A 24017-nucleotide genomic window follows, 5' to 3' on the forward strand; every position below is an offset into this window, starting at 1 on the left:
GAGAGTGTTCCTATATGTTAGATTTACATGACATTAAAAATGCAAGACACATATGTCTCCAGAGCTTATCTATGGTCAAAGGACGCCATATTTAATTAACAATAGAAAATTGCATTGCATTCTTGCAATATACTTACGTAAGATATATTTGTTGTCTATACTTTAAAATCGTTGTTTACTGAGCTAGTGTCACCTATAATTTTTTTTATATCGTCCTGGCGATCGGTTGAAAAATATAGATTTTTTTAAATAATAGTAGCAATATCCTATTTTAAGGAACTACTAATATTCTTATTTACTCCTGCAATTAAGCTTCGTACAGATATACAAAAATCTATTTTTATGTGTACGATACCGTCATAAATATATAATAAAATTATAGCATATTGCTACACATAGCAACGTCACTACATAGACATACATTCTACTTTGGCAGTAAATAATATGTATCAATACTTAATTTTGATATAATCTTTTAATTTTAGTCGATTTTCTGTAAACGGAAATAAATTCGGTTTTTTTTTAAATTAAAATCACTTTTTTAGTGACAGTGGCGGAAAAATGGGCCACCTGTTGGTAAGCGGTCACCACCAGTCATAGGCATTAGCTCGGTAAAAATATAAAACATTTCGTACATCGCCAATGTGTCACCAATTTTAGGAGCTAAGATGTTATACCTGCCTTGTGCCTGTAGTTAGACTGGCTCGCCTTACACACTGGAACACGAGTATATTAACTATTGCAGTTTGGCGCCAGAATATCTGATAAGCAGGTTGTACCTACCCAGTAATACTAACCTACCACAACAAAGAAGTATCAGAAAAATTCGCTCAGTTGACGTCAAAGGGCGTAACAAAACTCTCGGGGAAAATAATAAACATATAAATATAATATATTAAATTGCATACAATATAAAAAAAATACATTTGCTGAGAATATTTAAACTTATTAGTTACGTTACGGCTTTTCTATTAATAACATCGGAAATTCGGAACAAACAAACAATGTTTTTATTGATTAATATTTAGACTAGCTGCCCGTCTTGACTTCGTCGGGTGAAATAAGAGTTTTATTTAATTCCCGATCGCAGCGCCACCTACCTGGGACTGAACTACATGTATAAAAAAAACATAGAAACCGATCACACATTTAGCAGTTCACTTATAGAGAAACATACAGAAGATAAATATATATATATAACGGCGAGCCGGCAATATTGTTTGGTTCGGGGTCATCATCTTCGTCATACATATTCACAAATAATACAACAAATCGATAGCTGGATTATCGTATATTGATTTTTACAATATTTCATTGGCCGCGACCACATCTGTCTTCTCCTTCTTGACAACTGACATTTTATGTTTTTCCAACGTTACAAAGAGTTATTGACTTCACTGGCCATCCAGAATCAAATCTCAAAACTTAGAGATTACAATCAAAGTATTTAATTATCTGACGCTGCGACACGGCCGTCCTGCGCCTCACACGTCCTCGTGTGGTATATCTGAAATAGAAATAATTTGAGGTACATATCCACTATCTCGGCCATACCTGACCAATGGGGTCAGTTACAATCATCGCTTAACCAGCGGCTTCGCTTAACCAGCGGCATCGCTTAACCAGCGGCTTCGCTTAACCAGCGGCATCGCTTAACCAGCGGCTTCGCTTAACCAGCGGCATCGCTTAACCAGCGGCTTCGCTTAACCAGCGGCATCGCTTAACCAGCGGCATCGCTTAAACAGCGACATCGCTTAACCAGCGGCATCGCTTAACCAGCGGCATCGCTTAACCAGCGGCATCGCTTAACCAGCGGCATCGCTTAACCAGCGGCATCGCTTAACCAGCGGCATCGCTTAACCAGCGGCATCGCTTAACCAGCGGCATCGCTTAACCAGCGGCATCGCTTAACCAGCGGCATCGCTTAACCAGCGGCATCGCTTAACCAGCGGCATCGCTTAACCAGCGGCATCGCTTAACCAGCGGCATCGCTTAACCAGCGGCATCGCTTAACCAGCGGCATCGCTTAACCAGCGGCATCGCTTAACCAGCGGCATCGCTTAACCAGCGGCATCGCTTAACCAGCGGCATCGCTTAACCAGCGGCATCGCTTAACCAGCGGCATCGCTTAACCAGCGGCATCGCTTAACCAGCGGCATATGTACAGTCAGAGTAAGAAAACCCTCGTCAGTTTTCAAATTCATTCCTTTATCAAGTCATAAACTCTTAGTACCTTTTGAATCTAAACAGACAACTGCATATAAAATTAAACTAACATAGTATGATAACTTGGTTCAAAATAATGTTACATCTTTGGACTACGTCTAGTGTCAGATCAACATAAAAACTTTTTTTTATGTCCTAATTAGTCATTACAAGATTTAAATTAGATATGATATCTTCTACTGAATTGTCAAAGTCTGTCATTGTCATAAATTTCTTGCAATACTTGCAATCTTAGAAATAAAACTCTTGTAGTATTATTCGGCCGCTATTTTAAGTGACGGTTAATGTAGTGACTTGACGTGTGATAAGTGGTTTCATCGGCACCGGGAAGTGATGGTGATTCCTTGGCCTGCAAAAGCAGCGGATATACCCTATCAAAAATCTATGGGGTTTGATGGTGCAGCGGTGGATAAATAATAACGATAGAACCAAAGCAGCTGCCGTAGAACATTGCCGAAGTGTCTGGGAGGACTTCAGAAGAACCGACATATGCTCTCGCCTTTTTGGATCAATGCGACAGCGACTACAAGCTGTGATTGATACGGATGGCGGATATACTCGATTTTTAATAAAATAAATAAATTTGTTTAAATTAATAAATTTTACCATAATTACTATCTATTTTTACTATTTTATTTACTACTTCCGTCCTGCGGTTTCACCAGCGTTCCCAAAGATTTTATGTTTTCCCGGCATTAAAAGTATCCAATATGTTATTCCAGTACATATTCTATCTGTGTGCAAAATTTTGTCCAAATTCGTTTAGTAAATTTTACGTGAAATAATAACAAGCTCTCTCTTTTATAAGAGACAAGACAATGTCCTAATCTCTGATGTTACACGAGCATTCACGAAGGACTATGAGGTTTCGTGAAAAGTTGGTAATTACCATACCGATTGACGGCTTCTGTTATTATTATTATAGCTTTTAAACTCTTTGCTAGATGCGACTTATAATGACATTGCGACTCAATATGTTATACTCAATCGGTAAAGCAGGTTATCACTCATACTGAACACACGAAAATAGATCTTAAGCTGACGAACCTTTTTCTTACCCCGACTGTACTTTGTACGAACAACCTATTGTCTAGTAAACAAAATAATTAAAGATTCGACTCGATCTAGTCACTATCTGATATGAATATGAATCAACTTAGATTTAAACTGCAAGGGAACGTCTGTAACGATATTCTTAAAATTAATATTACTAGATAATGCAATACATGCGTTAATAACTGAAGTTTTACACAATGTCACTATATCGAGAGTGACATGAATTTCTAATTCTTGAACTAACACTTCTTGTCCAATCATAATATCATGTAACAAAAACTGATCTGGTAAGACATGAAACAGAATATTAATAACGTTGTTATCAATATTAACTACGGTCTTAATTTGCGAGGTACTATAAACGCTAGCTTGCCCAATTACCGGTCATTCTACCCAAACTAGAAATTCATTCACCACAAAAATTCAATTATATTGTTTCCTTAATAAGTGAGCACTCTGTCCCTGAGTCAAAACAAAATGAATAGAGCTCACCGGAGTGTTCCAGGGTTCTGATGACGCAGACATCTACTCGCCGATCTACCAGCTTGATAGTTGTGGAAGAGGCAGTTGAACCTGCGTCCGTGTTGGTAGGTTGAGGATATCTCGATGCATAGTTTCCCGTGCCCCGGCAGTTGTAGCAAATTATGTTCGAAGCAGTCGTTTTCTAAGATGTCGTGGCCTTTTTTTATACTTCTCCGTGAATTGTCCCGGTAGGACGGTTACCCTTCCTTCTTTTGGCAAGCTGTTGTAAAGATTGATGAGCGTTAAGGCAGCCGTCTCTGATGTATTATAGCGAGTGGTGAAAACCTCTTGGAAATCCTTCCATGTCATAACGGGAAAAGATACCCGGGGCAGCCAAGCCGATGCCTGTCCTTTCAATACATTGCTGAGACCTATCATTAATGATGCTCCAGATAGCGGTTGATCAGCCATACATATGTCTGCGGTTGATAACCAAGCACGGGCGTCTACACTTGTCTTCTCGGGATCAAACGTAGGGAGATGGACACGACCGCTTGACGTCGATGCTTTCATAGCTTGAATTAGAGCAATAGTTTCGATTTTGCTGTTCCAATAATGATTTCCGTCTGTCTTTGTTACCATTCGTGGTAGGCTGCAGCTGGTGAGGTGGCTTACATCCCACTTCTGATAACGGCGAGCCGGCAATATTGTTTGGTTCGGGGTCATCATCTTCGTCATACATATTCACAAATAATACAACAAATCGATAGCTGGATTATCGTATATTGATTTTTACAATATTTCATTGGCCGCGACCACATCTGTCTTCTCCTTCTTGACAACTGACATTTTATGTTTTTCCAACGTTACAAAGAGTTATTGACTTCACTGGCCATCCAGAATCAAATCTCAAAACTTAGAGATTACAATCAAAGTATTTAATTATCTGACGCTGCGACATATATATATATATATATATGTATATATATAAACTACTACGTAAATGATTGATTCTGTTAACATTTTTACGGTCTAACAGTCATGTAAATACAGGTCAATTTACTTATAAAATACTCAACAATCAACACAATCAAATTTTACAACGCATACTACAAATACAATATCATATTATAACATACTACGTAATATTTATTGAGTATTAACTTAGTTCTATTAGTAACTGATTAGTTATTAAACACTATTGATTATTAAATGTATTACAAAGGGCAGATCGCTTCACCTGAATCGCGGACAAAGTAGGCCCGCGACTCAAAGGGACGACCTGTACCCTACAAAAATACAATCGCCCAATAGGACATAGCCTAGAGTTACCAAGGCCCAATAATTTCCTTACTCAATTGATTGAGGCACGAATATCGCACCGCAACGCTTTTGCTATACAGTTCGCGGAGAACAGAACCATAGCGCGATGTAGAAAAGGGTACAGCGCCATCTAGTGGCGGATTTAGTAAACGTTAAAATTGCTTATTGTATAGTTGTAAATATTTAATGATGTTATTTTCCGTGGGGAAATAAGTAAATAATGATAGTACAAATTCATAATTAAAGAATGTTGGTCGATTATGACTCTACTAATTGAGTTATTTGTAAATAGAGTCGTTTATCGTGTGATTAGATGTAGAGGCTACCATCGACTCGAGAAAAGGGGTCATATATAAATTTCAATTTTTAAAAGTAAAAATAGAGAGTTAGAATATCTTCTAATTAATAGATTAAAATGAGATATAGGTTTGATTGTATAAATATATTCAGGTCAATATTAGTGCTTCGTGCCTCGTTGGTCTAGTCACTAGTGGCTAGATTTAAGGCAGCAATCCCGAGGTCATGGACACGAAACCAAGGTCGGGCAGATTAAAGATATTTTAGTTTTCTGTCAAAAAATATCAGCAACATTCCGAACCTGGAAGTTGGGACTATTTGCCGTGCCACGGAAAATACATAAAACTCTTTTAGGTCGGGTCAGGTTTGTCGTCCTACCGGTCTGAGTGGGGGAATAAAGTGTGCACCTGTGTGGGCTCGCGCTTGTGCACTATATTATGTTCTGCGAAGTTGGCTGGTTTCTCATAACCATATACTCGATTTGATTTTGACTCTCAAAAGAGACTAACCAAATTCACAAGCCAATGTTTTTGTATGGTACGGTCTAGACAGCTTACCATAAAGTGGTCCATTTGATCGTGCGTCTACCTATATGTAGAACTTAAAAACACAACAGATATCCTTGTTCATACATTTTCTTTATAGAGTTACACTTGACAAAATTCTGTTTGTCCAATTAACAAAATATGTAGGATAAAATATTTCAGCAAACAATTTTCGCTAGTAAACTGACGTGCCTTCAACCGCTTAACGTTAGCCCGCACTGTGGAAACCGCTTGGTTTTATATTCGCAATTATGTAACACTTGTAATCAAACGCTCGCGTTTTAAAGTTTGCCTAGTTAAATAAACTTTGGTTGATATCATTTTGACGTAGCGCAGTGAGGATTTACGCCGGGAAAATAATAAGGCGATGGGAATCCAGAGTGCGGACTCAGCCTTAATGCGATGCTGGGATTAGACTACACTTGACGTTGTCATACGGATTTTTTACATGATCAATTTAGTTTAGCCTTAATTTAGTTGCGACTTATGTAACACAAATGTGTTTCAATGCCAGCTAGAATGTGTCTCGTGCGCCATCCATGCTACCCGTGGTACGTCTTCAAAATTCAATTGCCAATGTTAATGTCAAAGCAGATGACTAAGTCTTTATTCATAAAGAAGAATTACACATGCTTATTGATTGATTAAAAAAAAGAAACAGACATCAAAATTATCAATCGATTCTGCTCGTCGTAATCGATGTAACTTTTAAACTGAAATTCTAACAAAAAAATACGAACATCTGGAATTTTCGTTGCGTACTATACTGCCTGCTTTTTATTAATATATGTATATAAAAAAAAATATCTTAATCTAGAATCATAAAAAGATGGTTCGAATAAACACTCCTGATATACTCAGAAGTAAGGCTGGTCTAATAGGGCCAGTTGTGATAGGGCTTATCAAGAAATCCGTTCGTAAACTTTGAGCACTGCTGTTTGATAGGCTGATGGCGCGCGGCTTACATGGAACCGTCTCGTGACTAAATATTTCGTCACAATCGTAGAACAAATACAATAACTTTTGACATGTAAACTTAGAATTATAAGAATGTAATTTTCCAGGCGGACGAGACAATTATTGAAAATTTCTTATATTAGTCAGTCATTAATTATGACATTAGTTCGAATAAAAACTTGAAGTATTTCAAGCGCAGTCAGCTTCTATTGAGAGTGCTGTCTAAATTGCCAAAAATGGTCAGGCATTTTTTTTTTAAATATATAAACTAGTGCTTGACTGTTCTCATATCTGTTGGAAAGTAATGATACAGCCTAAGGCGGAGCGAGCATGCCTAGAAGATGCCTATTCACTCAACATTTGAAGGTACCTATATAGTAGGTGGTGGGAAATACGGAGGGTATTCCATACCTTAGCGGTGCATATCAGAAACGAGGAAATAATTAATCGTTTCGTACGTGTTTTAAGTATGTCAATTACGTACGGATGCAGATATTTTCGATGCCTCGCAGTTCTAATTATCTTCAGTGCAGAATGGTATGCCAATTTGCCACTCACATTTGGATCATCTCATCTTAAATAGCCGTATTACATATTAGTCTTATTGCACTATTTGACTACTTAAAAATCGTATTAAATCTAAAAATCTTGCAGTTTTTAAGAAACCACTGATTAAATATTCAGATCCATGTAAACGAAATATTAACGAAATTGAACCTCGATAAGTGTGGCCCGTATTGAGCGCGGTTTGGCATAGTTGACCACCACTGATTAACCGCATTCATTTTGTAAAGACGTAAATGTTTTGCCTGTTTTTAAATGAATACGTCATTTTTGTATTGAATATATATTGTATTATATTTGTGTGCACGCGTTTGCAAATATATATATGTGTGTGTGAGTATGTATTTGTATCAGTTTGTGTTAATTAAGATCGTTTAAGGATTGAATATTTTTTTTTAAAAAGGTAATTATTTGTTAATGTACTAATTAACTGTCCATATAAACCTAGGCTTAATCAGACACAAAGAACTGACTGTGAGCTGTTAGAGGTAATGTTGACTCAGTTGTTTCCCTGATTAATCGGTCTGTTGTAGAATAAGCAAGAATAGGGGATAAGCATGGTGAAATTGCCCCCGGGGAATGTTTTTTTGCTACTTTGAAGATCCGAGATCCTGAAATTTTCAGACCAATAAGTAACGCGTGTCTGAGATAATTAAAAAAAATACTAGGCGGCGGAAACAATCTCCTCGAAGGCTTAATCGATTTTTTATATAATGTTAATATGTATAAAATACATATAAAACTATCTCAGGACATAATAACAGCAGTAAAGTAAAAAGCAACAGCCTGTAAATGTCCCACTGCTGGGCTAAAGGCTTCTCTCCCTTTTGAGTAGTTCTTGGAGCTCTTTCCACCACTTTGCTCTATTGCGGGTTGGTTACACATGGCAGTATTTAATTGAATTAGAAACATGCAGGTTTCCTCACGATGTTTTTCTTCACAGCAGCAGTACAGTATTTTATTATTCAGTGAAAAATATAATCCAATAATTTTATTATTCATTATGATATGATACGAGGAAAATTATGAAAACATTTTTTTTCAATTTTCATATTTTCTGAATTCCCTTAATTTTTTGAATATTAAGTAAACAGCTTTACGTACATAAGAATTATTAACATTAAGTCCTTAAATATATACGAATATGAATTAAAAATTGTTATTGTATGTAATGTTTTTAACTCTCATAACATACATACATACATATATATTTATTTGAATTGACGTGGAGTATATAATGATTTAAAAACTCACAGACACAGTGTGCTTTTATTTTATTTTAGTATAAGTTCAGTTTAAAAAATCCGATTAAATATTACGCCACTATTTTCTTTGCAAAATAAAATAGAAGCCAATTTTTATTTAAGATATAACGATTCAAATATGTTATCGAAGGCAAACCCCACGTTCAAAAAGCACTTATTATATCGTCCCAAGACCCGTCATGCCCCATTAATCAAAAACTACACCAAGAAACAGCCCCGGACCGTGTGAATAAAAATGATTTAACATTTAATTATGCCCCCACGCGTGATTTAAGCCGCCAAGTTATTAATAACCCCCATTTTATGGAGGCATACGACAATAAAGAACACAACAATTACGCACAGGATTTTAATTATTGTTTCGAATGATCTAATATAATTGATTGTAAAATTAACAAAATAAATAAAATATAAGTGACACAAGACAATAGAATTACATTAATCAAATTAATTATGAGTAGATATAATTATTAATAATGTATTTTAATAAATAACAATAATTGCTTGTAGACCAGACAATCTTAAAATAGAAAAAAATATATATGTTACGTTAATATTTTACTGATAAGTTGAAAAAGAAATGTTAACACTATATTAGTCTAAATACAAAATTATCCGAGATGGACCAGTGGTTAGAACGCGTGCATTTTAACCGATGATTTTGGGTTCAAACCCAGGCATGCACCACTGAATTTTCATGTGCTTAATTTGTATGTATAATTCATCTCGTGCTCGGGGGTATGTTATATGCTCCAAACCTTCTCCTCAAAGGGAGAGGAGGCCTTAGCCCAGCAGTGGGAAATTTGCAGGCTGCTAATGTAATGTAAATGTAAACAAAATTATCATAATTAAATTGATGTTGAACTTTTAGATGTTCAGCGTTTTATAAAACTGTGTGTATCGCGTCAGATACAATCAGCAGGGCATTCATAGTGTAAACAGTCAATATAGATAGCTTGTTTGTTTGTTCTCGCATAATTAATAAATACTATTGGCTTTCATTGGTCGGTCAGTAATAACTGAAGTGTGTTTGTAAAATTTAAAAATGGAATTAGAAATATACGATCACAGTTCCCAAATTGCTAAAAACGTTTGAGTTTTACAGCCATTACGTTCATAAAAGGATCGTGTATCGCTTCTGTACAGAAACAAACTCTATCTAGTATCTAACTGTCTTATTATATTCACTTAAGACTATATATAAAGTACCAAACGTTAATTTTGACTATAGTTTACTTATGCCTCGCTCACAGGTCTGTACCTATTAACTAAACATACTTATTTGAATCAAGCCACAGTAGACAAGGTATACGACGATAACAAATACTAGAAATAAATTTAATCATTAATATAACACATTATCAGAGCCCCATAGCTGTTGCTCACAATCAACTTAACGCCCAAACTGCCCCACAAGGGATTATGTATATAATAACAAGGTAACAATTTTTTCGAGCAGGTTATTATCTATTTGAAAGTCAAGGAACGCCGCGGAACATCACTGTATATTATAGGAAGTCATTTATGTCATCCCGATGTAATTAACGGCCTTAAAGTAAAATGTTTACAAGGGTTCGGTGATCTTCATCATATAAGTCTGTTTTTATAGATAATCCTCCGTAATTGGTTATTTTATGAGTATTTAATGTGTAGTAAATAACTGTTTACGAGATTAATATATAAACGTCATATACAAGTCATGCGAAGACTCAGCCCGTTTTCTCGTGATGACATCGTAATCGTTAATATCTGGTTCAAAAAGTGCTGAATTTTTTTTTTATAATTCATTTCGTGCTAGGCGACGAAATAAATATCGTGAGAAATCTACCAATCCGTGTTGGGGTAGTGCTGTAAAGCTAGCATCAAGCTTTCCAAAAAGAGATTATTGCCCCATTACTGGGGCATTTATAGGCTAAAACTTATTTTTTTTTTTATTATTTAAATAATCTGTTCGTATTTTTACGGGGAAGATATTCCTATCACAGATAAATAATAACACCAAGGTACGAATTCCGCAAAAATGTTCTATTCTATAATGAAATTCCGCAGATTATGCAATCTTCATAAACTTTCATTAAAGTTTATTTTACATTATCATATATTGCATAGTGTTGTATTATAAATAAAGATATATTAATCAAAAACTTAGTACTGCACAACATCGCTGTCTTATTAGCGAATCGCATGAAATACGTAAAACTAAGATTTATTTATCTTTTTGCCTACTTCCATTGGAATAGGATAATACCTATAATATTTTTAGACACCGTTATACGTAAAACCTATAATAGAGTACTGTGTTTAAAATATTATTGGGGAGTAAATACCTGAGCCAAACTGGAACGCCATATTGAATTATACGTGTAACAAAAATAGTCATAATTCTCGTATAGCTTGTGTAACTAAACGCATAGTCTGGTTCAATAGTATAATGATAATTTAGATTAGAATATTCCCTTTACGGTGAATGTACGCTTTGATGAAATATTAACCGAGCTCCGCCAGGATCGCTGTACTGACTATTGCTGGATTAGTTGCCATTTGGTTTGGACTTTGCCGCACTAGTTCTAACTCTGCTTTTTAAAATACATGCTAACATTAGATAACACAGAATCTTGTCGGTTTACAATTGATTATTTTAGATATATTCAATCGACTATAATTTTTTTTTTTCTTATTCAAATCGATATTGTGTTAGTGATGCCTTTCATTTAATCTAATCCTTTAATATGACTTCAGTAGTCGTTAGAAGAGCATTCTAGAATAAGTAATATATTAAAATATAAATCTAAGCAGACTAACAATACCCAACTTTTACATTCCTCGCATGTATAGCCGGTTGAACTCAGAATCATTCTCAATCGCACTACAAAACTTCGATGCTAGTTTTTCTTGTGAATAAACACGAAAACATGCCATTAACTTCGCAGTTTCGTTAACATTAGCTGTGCTCCGAGGCACGGCGCACTGCGGTTAGCAGGCGTAGGGATGTGCGTGATCACAAGAAATGTATATCGATCTTGATTTTTAAACAATACTGTGCAATAAGGTGCGAGCCCTTCTTGGTGGATAGCACCTATTCATCATATTTATTACTGCCAAGCAAAACTTAGTATTGTTTTGATTCTATTGGAAGGGTGAGCTACAAATTATAATTACAGCCACAAGGGACATAACATGTCTAGTTCCCAAGGTGCTATGGAGTCGCTATGACTTTTATGAGTTTATGAGTGAGATTTGATCCCGATATTTTAATGCTTATTACATATGTTGGGTAATAATTTAAATGTTTCGTTAACAAAACGTCAAAATGTTAAAACGTCTCTTTGACAAAGTTATGATTCTATATCCAAGCATTAATTCATCTTCTACGCTTGGAATCATACTGGCTCGGTTACAAAGTATTGTTATAGTTTAGAGTAGGTGATTAGTAAGTGATAGACTTACACAATGTCTTACTAACGGTGAATTTTGTCTATATTGTCCGATTTCCATCACGTGATATCATACAGAGAGAATTTTAATTTGTGGACAAATACATGTAATATTTTTATCGATAGTATAATTTCAATAATTCCCATCACTAAACGTATATCCCTGATCGCGTGTTTGATTCCGATGCACCTCTCGCCTCGGGGGACAGTCGACCGGAAAATTTGGACATAGGAGCCTTCTTCAATTGATTCTTAGCGAGGAGTTAGCGGATAACTTTTCTATTTAAAGAATTCTATTGCTATTTCTAGCTCGTAATCCTTATTACTATATACATAGAGTTCATAATATAAATGTTTGTGTGGAGACATATGAAAGATTTATAGTTTTTCCTTGTTAAAATTTCGCTTGACTTGTAGTTACACTGTATATAGACACTAGTTCCGCGTCGCGACATCGCATGGGTATAATAAATATTATCTCGCGATATTTTTATTTTATAAACAGTTATTTTTAACTTACTCTTTAAAAATATATCACATCATGTTCTTTATTAATACATTCGCAGCCTGGGTGGATCGCTAATAATATTATTATTCACCCATACGAAGTTACAACGGGATAACTAATTATATATGTATAGAAATCCTAGAATGCGAATTGAAAACCGCGGAAAACACTAGGCTTTCATGGACCTCGTTAGAGTTTATTATGCATCGTGAACGGCGAAGGAAAAAATTCTTAAAGATTAATATGTTTCGAATAAAATATATCGGTTAATAACATACATACGATATCATAAAATAGACTCACACGCACATGTCTACATGTACCATACATTTACAACATTATTTTTATTTGTGGCTATAGTATAAGGTTAATAAATTGTACAAAAAAAATCTGTAACGATGTTGATAACAAAAATTATAAGAAACCACACGTGTTCACGCCATACTCAAACGATGTAGAAAAAGCTGCAAGGATCTTTAAGATAAGAAGCGACCATTACTTAGTAGCGAGATATTTAACTTTGTACGAGTAATAGTCATACAAATTAACCCCTCCCATTTCGCCCCCTGAAGTTCTTCAATAAATTTCTAATAATCTTTTCCTAGTAAATGACGTTTGACGTTACGAAATGAATAACTATGCAAATTGGCCTGTCTGGACCTGTAGTTTCTCCTGGAGTTCTCGTGATCAGTCAATCAGTAGTATTTCGCTTACATATACTCGAAGTCGATTGGAATTTTTGTTTTATATTAGCATGTGAAATAATAGTTGTGAATTCATTGAACATTTTGAAACTCTAATTAAATTGTACGAAACAGTCAATCCTCTGTTTTGTGCTCGCATTCAATCCCGATGACGCCCTCAACTGCGACCACTTATGATGATGTCGAGGAGGACGTACCTAGTGATGTTTTTCTCCGACATATATATAGACAGCCGATCAATATATAATATACAGATATGCTTTGTATCAAAAACAACATCGCACGGCAATAACAGTTAACTACACTAAAGGCCCTCTTATCGAAAGGAAACCAATGTCTTCTTTGAATTATAAATTTTTTGTACATCAATTTAAATATAGTTTTTAAAACCATGGAAGCAATTGCCGGATTCGTAGTCTAAACAAAGCTAATTTGGTAAAGAACTGAAGAGTTTTTGACCCAGTTCTATTTATAGAATATCTGAACCTACCATTTATAACTTCACGATATTGTAAAACCCCCCTTTAATTATATATTTATGAATTAAATTAAATTTAGGCATAACATTCAATTACAATATATAAACATACTTACTTATCTTTTTTGTATATATAGGTTTTATATTTTAATATTGTTCCAATTTATAAAGCAAGACATTAGCGATCTGAAAATCTAATTAAATTAAACGAGTAGTCGTCCCGAGCATCGCTCGCGTTTTGTAGGTTAGTCGTCAAGTGTTATAATAATAAAAGTTAGCCTATGTCTCCTTGGAGTTTGCTTCATACCAAAATTTTCAAATTCAGTTTAGTCGTTTGGCCATAAAAGCGTAACAGACGGAGTTACTTACGCAATTAAAATATATATAGGTTCTACCTAAGCAGTGATGGCCCAGTGGTTAGAACGCGTGCATCTTGACCGAAGATTACGGATTCAAATCCAAACAAGCACCACTGAATTTTATATGCTTAATTTGCCTTAGGCCTTAGCCCAGTAGTGGGAAATTTACGGGCTGTTAATGTAATACCTGCGACTGTACCAGCGTGAAATTTATAAAACCTACAGCACACAAACCGCCCCCCTCATTTCATTCCCTAGTGGGTGGAATAAAAAAAGTGGCGTTCGTCCTTCTCCGGGACTCAAACTAACATTTATAACATTAGTATTATATATTTAAAGATAATTCATACATAGCAACGATATTAAGCCTTGTACATACGTGCAGATACAGCATGCATAAATACCTGCATAATTCGCCTCGCAGTTCTCTCCGAGTTCGTTACGTATACATACAAATACATACAACTCAAGTCTCGAGACAGACGAGAGGATATTAGACAAGTCTAGGCAGTTCTATTTCACGCCGTATCAAACATTTTATTCGTTTTCTTGTCTTATAGTATTCTTGGTGGTTTTTTGTTTAGTATTAAATAACTTAACTAGTTTGAGATTTAATTTGGTATTTATAATAAATTTATTATATTAAAAATATTATGTAGTTTATATGTGGCAGCACGTAAGTGTCCCATTGTTGGACTCATTTTTTTTACACTCTTTAAGTTACTGAGTAATACACCGCGAAACCTCATAATACACCATGTATTTGCGGAGAAAATTGTCACAGGTCTGTTCAACACAACGTCTCGTGATTCACAGATTTTTTAAGGGGAACTGTTTTTTACGACAGCGGGAATGCATTGCGATTTTCGTGTATCGATTACGAAACAAAATCGTTAAAAAATATTTTGCAAAAATAAGCCGAAGACTCCCTTAGTGATAACTCAATACTCCAATGAAAATAAAAATAAACTTTAGAATTTAGTCTTTTTAGAAAATAATATATTATGCTTTAGTTTGAACTTTTTCAATGTATATCTATGTAAATGTTCTCCTGGGCTAAGCCCTCCTCTCGCATGGAGGAGATTGTTTTGAGTTTATTCCACCACGCCGCTCCAATGATGCTTACCTTTGTTTGAACCCAGTTCGAGCCACTATGCCACCTCAACTGGACTATTTCAATCACGACCAAATAAAAAAAGCACACACATAATTTTTACGCTGTCTCCTGAGGCTGAAACAACTACCGTTAACTTTTTTAAATATTTAAAATAAATTCTAAAGTAAACCAATCTTGATTGAATGATGATTTAAAATCTTAAAGCAGCAATTTTCCAAGTAGAGGATAAGCAAAGATACTTACAGCTTAGAATAAAGTATTTGAAAGGAATATACATTCAACATTACAAGTGGTTAATGTAGGTTCAAGCTGAGCGCATTAAGTTCCGACATTGCTTATGTGATACATTCACGACGCCATTTTGATTACTACACGAATTCTCTGTAAAGTTTGGTTGCGTTTAATATAATGTTATATAGATTGTTTTATTCGTTTATTACTCTTTGCTAAACTATTGAGATAATAATGGTACTCTTAATAATTTTAACTAATATTATAATTACGAAAATAAGATTTTTTGTTCGTAACTCTTTCAGATTTGAACTACTTAACCTTTGATATTGAATGATATAAAATTATATACATGTCGTTAGGTGCACAAAAAATTACACAGGGTATCTAACACCTGACACTCCAACGCCCAAAAATGAGGACGAAGCCGCTGTCAGCACTTGTAATGCAATGTTAATATTATAAACGCGGAAATAACTCTGTATATCTGTTGCACTTTCACAGTAAAACAACCAAACCTAATTTTATTAAAATTAAAAGGCTACTTTTTTGCCTAACAACTGACGACGAAAATCTAAAACGCGAGCGAAACCGCGGGCGTCAACGAGTATAATATTCTTTTAAGTAGATGTTATATATAGTACATGTAGTTTTGAAGTGAAAATAAACTTCAGTGAAACATAAATAATAAAGTTCCCTTAATCGAAGTTCGGTCACGACAGGCACTTGATTTGTTTGTTCAAATCAACAATCTTAAATAAAAAATTTAAAGTATAGATAAATATAAACAACGCAAGCAAGCAAGCAACGTGCTTATATCCTAATTATAAAGTCTTGCCTTGTGTATTACATATTAGACCAATGCAAGGAAAAATATATAAATACTAGCTGTCGCCCGCGGCTTTGCTCGCGTGGAAATTGATTATATTACAGAATCATTTAAAGTATTACGTTAATTTAAGACCTCATTTGTGGTTCGACTTTCGTGGGCTAGATACACCAGACTGCTTACAGAGCTCACTCTCGACCAGGCTATTTAGAGCTGTCCGTGCGAAAAACAGTCTTCTCTTATATCTACTCCGGCCATTTTAGAAATTTGACCTTGTGCTTTATTAATAGTCATGGTGAAGCATACTTTAAGCGCGAACTGTACTTTCTTGAAATTAAAGAGGTATTCTGATGGTATCAAAGATATTCGTGGAATATACACTATTTCCCTTTTAGTACATCCAGTGGTAACTGTAACCTATGACATTACGATAGAGAACCCTTACTATAAATCTGGTGCCGTTGCATAATTTTTGAGGTCTTAAATTCCTCAGTGACATTATTGGCGCACCATACTTTTAACATAAAAAACGACGTGCTTCAAGACTAACCTATGTACGAAATTTCAACCACTATTTCAACCCTTAGGGTTAGAATATCCAGAAACGCTTAAATACATATCTAATAATTTCTCATCAGTATCTCACCAAAAAATTTTAATGCTTATAACTTTAAAAATGACTGATTTCCAGACTAACCTACAGAAGAAATATCAACCCCTAGGGGTAGAATATGCAGAAACGCTTAAATACATGTATAATCATTTCTAATTAGTAGCCCAAAAATATTCAACCCTTATTTCACCCCGCAGAGGCTGAATATCAAGAAACGCTTAAATACGTATCTACTCATTTTTAACCAGTATCTTAAAAGTAAATCTTCATGTTTCTACCTTAAAAAATTACGGACTTCCATACTCACTTTCAACCCTTATTTCAACCCCCTAGATGTAGTATATCCAGAAATGCTAATATATATATTTACTTATTTTTAATCAGTATCCCAAAAATGAAGTTTCATGTTCCTAACTTAAAAAATTACGAACTTCCAGACAAACGTTCAACCCCTATTTCACCCCCTTAGGGGTTGAATTTTCAAAATTCCTTTCTTAGTGGGTGTCCACTCAATAAAACGACCCTACTTACCAAATTTCAAGGCCCTGACTTTAATAGTTTACGCTCGGCGATGATGAATCAGTCAGTCAGGTCTTGTTATTTTAGATAAATGTATGAAAGATTTATATCCATCAAAACCGCACATTATATAAATTGAAAATGTTCTACCGAACGGACAGATCGTAACGCAGAGAACTTGGCGCGGCGCAGTTGACAGGGCGCCACACGCCAGACATTAAGATAGCTAGAATTTATGTCAAGTTTTTGCGGTATACGCTCTAATATGTGTTTGTTCATATATAAAAATATCTATGTCAAAAAGACGTGTTCTTTTTTTAAATTTATTTAACAATGGAAGTTAGCAAGATTCATTGTTACTTAGCAAAATTAAACAAGATATTAGTTTGATTATATTTCACATTACTCCTATATAATTCCAATGGCTGTGTTCGTTTAGTGATTCCAGTTGGAACAAAGTAATTATAAATTAGATAAATATATCAAAATACAGTATGACGAGTCCACCCTGTCAATTTAAATTATGTTGTATATAGATACTTGATGGCGCAAACGTCATCACCCTATCGGAAAATGCTACAAGTTTTTCAAATGGCACTTTGACATTTTTGTCAATAGATAAAAAAAAAAAAATAATAAGACATGAATAGCTTTAGACCTCAAGAATGCTTATCTCGAATATGTTGTGTAATCATTCGTTTCTGGTGATGAAACGTCATCGAACCCTTTTCAAAATCGCCAAACAAAACAAACTCGTGAAAGGCAAACAGTACAGAGTCGCTCAACGTCTTTCTACTTCCTCAACTGGAGGAATTAGGACTGGTTGGTTCGATGGGAGTGGAGCAACGGCGCATACTGTAAGACCCACAAACGAAATTAAGAGGATTCATTACCAGGTCAGCTAGTCTCTCACTTTGGTGATTTGGAGTAGCCGTCAAGTCGCCCGATTTAACGGTTCTTTTCTTAGTTTCTCGAAGTCACGAGTCTATGTCAACGAACTTCAGACTCTTGAAGTTCTCAAAGAAAATATCCGTCAGGAATGCGGGAACTTATCGCCGGAAGTTCTGACAAGACTGACGGAAATGCCATCAATCAACATCAAATAAACACAATTCGAATGCAAAACTTAAGTTTTTCATTAATCAAAAAATTACAGACAAAGAAGATCGGGTGACAACTTTTGCGCAACCTGTATATACGAGTATATAATTGTGGGGTAGGGCTGAATAATTGCGAAATGATAATTACCTTAACCGATAAGTCCGTTAAGGTCCCCTCTTGTTTTAATATTTGGGTCTCTCGATCCTAAGGATGCTACACCACGCCAGTGTTTACGATTAAAGCAATTAGATGCAACTTGCAACTACATTTAAATTGAACCAATCTGATGTCCACGCAGGCGCGCATGGGCCCCGGGGTAACTGGTCGGGGCGATGGCCCCCTACAGTGGTGGCAACGCCGTCTGCCACTACAGACGGATCACTGGGTGGATTATTATTCACAAGTCGAGAACATTGCTGGGTGAGGTCGCGTGGTAATCCTCTTGGGTCCGGTGGTCGCCGATGGTATGGCGCAATACTCTGCAGATTAGTGCTGGGAGTTTTTTTCATAAAACGGTTTTAAGAACTAGTTATTTTATAAAGAACGAACGAACTGTTTCTTGATTTTAGGACATATAGCTTTAAAACGAACGAGACGACACTCGGCACCGGCGGCCGTCGTTTTGGTACTGCTGCGCGAACCGGTTTCGATCACGTGCAACTGACTAAACACTCTATTTTGATCGCCGTAAGGACTACTATTGTATGAATATTATACCAGTTATAAGAAACTACTTTGGATTTGAAGTAACGAATATGCTACAATGAATCTTATTCCTAAAGAAATACAATACAAATTTGGTTGTAGGAGAATCTATAAAAAAAGTTTTCATAGGCTCCTTATAGGCTTATTATTTTTTTATTAAGGATTAGTATTGACTGCTTATTAATATTACTAAGCGGGTAATCCTAAGCCGTAATAGTTGAAATTACAAATAATTTAAAAATATTTCTTAACTTTTTTTTTTTAATCCAAATAAGCACGGAGCGAAACGGAGAATTAATCCAAATAAATTATAAAGTCGACCATTTTCAAAATTATATAATATGACTCCAGCGTTGAATATACATTATTTCAGTAAAGTATCGTAAGAATAGTAAGTTCTCGAACCTATGAAAAATTTTATTATAACAGTTTCAAAGAACAGTTTTGTAAATGTAAAAAACTGGTTCATTTCGTTTTACGTAAATTTAGGAATGACCCAGCACTACTGCAGATGCTGGGATCTTATGAAATATATTTATGATATATTTTTATGAAATATAGCACCCGTACCTTTCGGTGGGCGTGCGCGGGTCTGGTCTGTTAGAAACTGCTCCGTTACGCGATGAATCTATTTAAATTGTATCATTCCATAGTACTATATAAAACAATAAACGAATCTTGCCATCGCGATGTAGAAATGTCAACAATTTGATACAACGCCATCTAGTATTCGGAAGTAGCAATAAATACATTAATTACGTGTATACTGGTCACCGCCAAATATGAGATGACTGTAAATATCCCACGGCTGGGCAAAGGACTTCCCTCGTTTAAGGTTTCGACTTTAGTCCTTAACAAGTACGCACGTACGCACGTAGCTTAAGTACAAACACAAATGTATCCTAATTCCTCAATATGTTTTCTTCAGCTACCGTGCTCGAGGTTTCCAAAGATTATGTTATTCATCGCAATGTTATTTCTGTTTGTGCAGTAACACAAGTCGTATTCCCGGTTTTAAACACGTGTACTTTGATTAGATATCATATGTTCTATCCACTGAATCATCACGTCTTTAACGAAATAGTTAAACTAAAGTCTATTATGAGCCGAGATGGCCCAGTGGTTAGAACGCGTGCATCTTAACCGATGATTTCGGGTTCAAACCCAGACAAGCACCACTGAATTTTCATGTGCTTAATTTGTGTTTATAATTCATCTCGTGCTCGGCGGTGAAGGAAAACATCGTGAGGAAACCTCCATGTGTCTAATTTCAACGAAATTCTGTCACATGTGTAATCCACCAACCCGCATTGGAGTAGCGTGGTTGAATATGTTCCAAAACCTCCTCAGAAGGAGAGGAGGCCTTAGCCCAGCAGTGGGAAATTTACAGGCTGCTAATGTAATGTATGTAATGTATTATTTTCATAGTATTTTGTGCCAGTCGTCATTCGTCCCATATCATGATAATAGAATTAACCAAAAACTACATGAACGATACTATATTATATTCAATAAAATACATTTGGCAAATAGCTCAGCCTATCTCTTTAGGCCGGTCAAAAATTGAATAATCATTGCAATTCGAACCTTATCTCAAAACTATAAGATTCCAAACGGCGTATGATTTTTATGACCCATTTCGCAATGCCATCCTTGCGTTCATAAATACAGCTTTTTAGGCGTATCAAATGGGACCTAGGTCTTCACAAAAGGGATGTATATGGGACGTTTCAAATATATCCTCTAGAACTAGTTTCTAGTTAGAGTTCAGTTTGAACGAACTCACTTCTAGCTTTCAGACGGGTGTAGTTAGCTAGGATTGCACGTAATTTTCTATTTACAACTAGAGCTTTCTGTATTTGTTTCAATGAATCAGAATAGTGTGACCTTTGCTGTTAGGTTGTCGAAATCTTTACTCTGCGAATGTCGGTTAGGTTGTTTTATAACATATGTAAATATATTTGGAGGCATTGGTTTGCAAATATGTTAGAGCACTTTTAATACGGTGGTTGTATATATTTGTACATAAATACTGTATTCACTTTAAATCAAAATGAAGCAAAGACGCAAAACACATTGAAAATAACATACCAGCTCCACAGGTCTAACCACAAAGGCGTTCGTGATAAATTAACAAAAAAAAATCACAATCAGATTCGAGTTTCCGGAATTCACGAGTTCGTCTGAAAAAGTCGAAAATAGTTCATTTTTTATAATGAAAACTAAAATTAATTTATTCAGTTGTCGTCGAAACTTCAGTTTAATTGCGAAGTTAGACTGAGGCGGAATGAAAAAAAAATCTCCATTGTGTAAGCATAAAGGAACTTCTTTAACATTTTCTCTTTTGATAACATTAAGTAAGTTAATAAAGGGCGAACTTGGTGATTTCCAGCTAAATCTAAGTATCCAGTAAAACATAGCGAATAAACATACTATACTAAGATTTCAATACCATTTTTACTTTATATAGTCAAAAGTAATCTATACCTGTATTGTCACATTGATGGGAAAATGCCTACTCTTTCTTTGAAGTAAATGTTTGGAACTTTTCCCACCACACACTTCCAATGTTATTTCTTCCAATGGTTATTTTATATAGCAGTCATTACACACTGCTCTAGGTCTGGATAGGTACATGGAACATAACTTCTTAGTTCCAAAGGTTGGCAGCACATTGGCGATGTAAGGAATGATTAATATTTCGTACAGCACCAATGTCAACTGCAGTAGTGGCTACTGGCCATTATTGTGGTGGCCTACAAAACACACACAACAAACACAGTATTTGAGTATGCTCGTTCGTCGCTCTCGTGTAATGCTTTTATGTTAAAGGACAAATTATATTTCGTGAATATTAATTGATAATGTCAATCACAACAATAATACTAATTATTGCTGTTTGATGGTAGATAGTCTGATGAGTAAGTGGGGCATACCAAGACAGACTTACACAAAGCCCTACCAACCAAGTGCAGTGAAATGTTTCTATATTTAATTAATTTGAGCCTCTGTTAATATCCATTTGTAATTTTTGTAAAAGTTCATATTTATCTAACACTAACACATATTAAATCTATAAAAAATAAACACAAATTTCAAATTAATCCTCGCAATATCCTGCGGCTGTCGGTCTCTCACAATCAATTCGCGTTCCGCTGTGTGTATATGTAACCGCATTTTTCGAAACCACACTTATTATACGTTGGATTTTAATATCCAATATGATAAAGCATTTATTTCTGTATTAAATTCACACTCGCTGGTTTGTAGCTTAGAATTGTTTTTCATTTCATGTGCTATTTAAAAGTTATCATTACTAATATTATGAAGGCTAATGTTTGTATGTATGGATGTTTGTTAATCTTTCACACAAAACGACTGAATGGATTTCAATGGAAGTTTATAATCATAGCTACATCGTAGGCTATAAAAAATATTGTGTCAATAATATCTGACAGCGAAACCGCGGGCAAAAACTAGTATATATTTATAAATGTATTGTCTTCGCTTAATATTAACTACTTATTTGAACATTAAGGCGTTAATTACACACAAATAAAAAAAAAATGTTGATTGACAAATCATGACCGTTCTAAGAATGTAATTTCCATCCTCTGGGCGAAAAATGATCAAACTGTCCTTTCACCAGTGGAGGCAATAAAACCGACATCTGTTATGGCCACTTGAGATGTGTCCAAAGAAATATATTTGAAGCCAAATGTATAATCAAACCAGGACTGACCTGAAGAAGGTGGTGGGGTTCCACCGATTGGATTCGGAAGACGGTAAACTGGGAACATTGGCGCACTTTGGGCAAGACCTATGTTCAACAGAGGATTGCGATTAGTTAATGGTGACTGATCACTATTTAAAGTAAATGAAAGTAGAAAATTTTGCGTTTAATATTTTTCCTTGTTAGAGGAGAATACGCGAAACTGACACCTATTCCAGTAATGAAGTGTCTTAAAGAAAAAAAGAAACAAAGGCCGTGCCTACTAAAACTTTAACCAGCGGCTCTAGGGTCTAGCGCGAGGAATATTTACTGTAGGCGCCAGATGGCAGGAGGATTTTAATACGAATTAAAATTTCAACTGAATAAACGCGTTGGCATCTCATACGACACACGGAAATGTGCTGCAGTGAACTCACTCTAATTTTAAAAAGGCTGGGATTTATCTATATTACATATACAAATATAATTATTTAAAAAAAGAAAATATTTCCTTTGCAGGGATTTGCCCGTCTTTGTAGGTACCACCAACTCATCAGATATTCTATCGCGAAATAGCAAGACTTAGTATTTTTGTTTTCCGGTTTGAAGGGTGAGTGAGCCAGTGTAACTACAGGCACAATATAAACATATATCATCATCTTAGTTCCCAAGGTTGGTGGCGCATTGGTGTAATGTAGGGAATGGTTATTATTTCTAACAGCGTCAATGTCTATGGGTGGTGACCACTAACCATCAGGCGGCCCATTTGCCGGTCCGCCTAACTATTACATAAAAAATAATTGTTTGTTTGTATGTAGGGGGGGTAATGAAAAACGTCAATAACGAAATGGTTTAAAAGCCACCTAGCGATGTAAAAAGCCGTAGCATCGATCCTGACCCCTTGGCCTATTCCTATAGTCTTTTCCACTCCTTACACAAACTTAAAGAGAGAATGGAGGGGTAAATAGGAATATTAGTAATTCCTTGTAATTTTACTAGTATTCTTATAAAA

General features: G+C 35.3%; 1 protein-coding gene and 1 non-coding gene across 2 annotated transcripts in view; both read right to left on the reverse strand.

Moving 5' to 3' along the window:
* LOC113400677 (allatostatin-A) overlaps positions 1 to 24017 on the reverse strand; it is a 241578-nt gene that overhangs the window by 188002 nt on the left and 29559 nt on the right. The gene's annotated exons all lie outside the window — the stretch shown is intronic.
* LOC113400720 (U12 minor spliceosomal RNA) lies at positions 4968 to 5115 on the reverse strand. Its single transcript, XR_003369085.1, has one exon. It is a non-coding gene; the product is annotated as a U12 minor spliceosomal RNA (small nuclear RNA).

The sequence above is a fragment of the Vanessa tameamea genome, chromosome 22, assembly GCF_037043105.1.
Source record: "Vanessa tameamea isolate UH-Manoa-2023 chromosome 22, ilVanTame1 primary haplotype, whole genome shotgun sequence".
NCBI lineage: Eukaryota > Metazoa > Arthropoda > Insecta > Lepidoptera > Nymphalidae > Vanessa > Vanessa tameamea.